This window comes from Papaver somniferum, chromosome 9 (assembly GCF_003573695.1).
Source record: "Papaver somniferum cultivar HN1 chromosome 9, ASM357369v1, whole genome shotgun sequence".
Classification (NCBI taxonomy): domain Eukaryota; kingdom Viridiplantae; phylum Streptophyta; class Magnoliopsida; order Ranunculales; family Papaveraceae; genus Papaver; species Papaver somniferum.
The window spans coordinates 47,165,488-47,168,285 of record NC_039366.1 but is presented as its reverse complement, the minus strand read 5'-3'; the positions used below and the strand labels follow the sequence as shown (position 1 = coordinate 47,168,285).

Below are 2,798 nucleotides of genomic sequence, written 5' to 3'. Positions count from 1 at the left end.
CAATTCCATGAAAAGTGTTTCCATGGAATCACTTTTCCAGGGGAGGCAAGGAAAGACTTTCCATGAAATTCCACGAAATTGAGTTTAAAACATACTTTATGTCACATTTTTATTGCAATTTCATGGAAACAGTATTTTGACCAAACGGCGAAAAATACGCTATTTCCATGAAAAAATGGCTAATTCCATGAATTAACTCCCATCAAACACGGCCTTATTTTTTATCCTATGAAATGTTCGTAGGATTGCCAAAAAGAATAAACATATTTTTCAAGCTGAACAATAAGACTTTGCAAGATGAATATGATTTGATTCTCACCTTTTTATTTCAAGAATAAAAAAGAAAAGGATAAGCAACATCAATTGGGTTTGGGGAACTTCTCTCAAACACTTGTTCCGCTTCTCTATTTTCAAACCCTAACAAGAATAGCAGAGAAAACCATTGTCGCTTCCTCTTCTTACTCAGATTTAGTCCATTATGGACTAGATCTGAGTAGGAATTCGTCAATAGAGTTTAGTTCTTACCTTTTTATCATCATTATATAAGTTTTTACCACTTTTTTGGTTTTTTCTCAAAACCCAAAATCAAAATTCCACCATGAATTTCTGCATTTTCTCTAGCTAAACCTCAATTCCACCGTTCCTTGAGATGTTGCGAGTTATATTAGCTAATAGATAGTGGTTTGATCATGTTTCATTCGCTGATATTTTGATGGAATAATTACAATTGTCCTGTTTTGGATTTCTGCTGGAGATTCCTATTTGGGACCCTAGTCATGTTATTCAAATCTCTTCGGCGTCGGTTGTATTTCCTCATCTTCAGCAACATCCTAATCATGTGCCTGTTTCATCAGGTAACTAAGTTCAACCCATCGGATGAATATTCTTCCATGGAAAAATCCGATGTATTCATATCCCCTTTGATGTTGGCTATAACCCCATCGAATTTATCTCAAAAACCCACCATGTTTACTATTAATCCATTGATTAATTACAAAAGTTACTTCTTCAACCCTCTCATGTTAAACCCTTATTCTGAAATCATTATTTTCTTTTCTCTGTTTAACTTTCTTTTAGTTTTTGGTTTCTCCTTGCTAGTTGTGTCCTTGTTTTGGACTCGTGTGGTTGTTGTTTTTCCGGTATTGTATGCCTCTATTTGGTTTTGATCTCTATGTATTCCCAAGGCAAGTTTCTTTTTGCCACTTTTGGCTGCCTTAATTTACCCAGAAAGTTAGTGTTGGTTTGTCTTTGAGCCATTTTAACTAAGTTTGATTTACCCAGAAAGTTAGTGTTGGTTTGTCTTTGATGCATTTTAGTTAAGTTTTTGTTTATCGTTGGTTTAAGGGTAACATGTTTCAGTTAAGCTGCTAATTGGTTTTGGAGCTGTGTATGGTTACCTTTTAAAGTTTCAAAATGGCAACTGTTTTTCACCATCTCTGGTTTTTCGTTAGTACATAGGAGGGATTTTGAAATAACTTTATGCATCTTCTTTATACATAATGATTCTGTTAATGTCATTTAATGCCTGCCAACATTAGGGCATATTTTAACCATCAATACCCTTAATCCAGTGTGCTTTTGATCTGCATACTCTGATGTTGAATAGTAGAGTTGATGTTATGCGGTCGAGATTGGGATTCATACCTCCCCGAACTCATTTGAGTTTTTATATTATTGAGATTGGCTAGATCTTCATATTTTCAGCATCATCTAGAAAACTCTCCATCATTTTTGAAACATGATCAGCAAGAAGAATGAACTCCAATAGAAGATTTTGAGTTCTATTACTACCAATATATCCTTGTAGCTTTGTAAGTTATAAGCATCTCCTCTTGAGCAGGTGGATAATCCACCTCTGCAGTGTTCTTTGATTTTGTCTTAGGGTTCGTGTTTTTCTTAGCTAGTACATTAGTTTTACTGTAATTTGTCTTTGAGCGTTGTAATCCATTTCCATTCCAAGGTGTAATAGTTCTTTTTTTCCAGCTCTATTTAAGTTAGTTTAAGAAGCATAAGGTGTTTTTTGGAAGCTTTTTGTTAGTGTCCGCAAGTGCTATCATATAAGCACATTTCTTGTCTTGGATGTAAAATTTTAGTCTTTTGTAGCTTATTTGTTTATGGTATGTTTTTAGTTTCATTATTAGTGGCAGTAACCTCGGTCTTCTCTAGAAATCACCACCTGCTGAACCAAAACGGAGAAAACGGAGATAGACAGTTATTTTCCGGGAAGTTCAACTCAGCATATGGATGCAATCGCCTGACTAGCAGCTTCTACGAAGCGCATCGAGCACCCCTACCATCAACTAAACCCTTATGGACTCTGTCGTGTCCATCAAAAGGACAACTTTTCTTGTGGAAAGCATTAAACGGATGCCTTCTGACCTTTGGCTCCAACATCTCCCCCGATGCAATTCTGATCCGAAGACCGTTTCCCTCGCTCTGCCCCATTGTTTTGCTATTTCGGATTCATGTCGTATCATTACAAATGTAACTGGTGAATCTCTGGGTATCATATACCACCGTGTAATAGCCCTTTTAAGGTTTTCAATAAAATGCATGCGTCAGAAAAATGGATTTGGGCATTTAGTATATAAGTTCCAATTTTTGGTCGACTTCTGAAGTTTGGTATGCTATATGGTAAGTTTTTAATCAAAGTAATTTCTATAAGGCATGTTTTATCATCTATATGGGAATCCCAGTTTTCAGTCCAAGTAGCAATAGCAATACTAGCTCTTAAATGTGTTCTCTAATACTTATTGAAAAGCCATGGTACCTCGACAAGCTTGGCATTTAGAGTATTT

General features: G+C 35.7%; 1 long non-coding RNA gene across 1 annotated transcript; it reads left to right on the top strand.

Moving 5' to 3' along the window:
* The first annotated feature begins 248 nt into the window (after positions 1-248).
* Positions 249-2,583, top strand: LOC113310700. The gene is made up of 2 exons (XR_003341343.1): positions 249-854; positions 2,130-2,583. It is a non-coding gene; the product is annotated as an uncharacterized LOC113310700 (long non-coding RNA).
* The last annotated feature ends 215 nt before the right edge of the window (positions 2,584-2,798 follow it).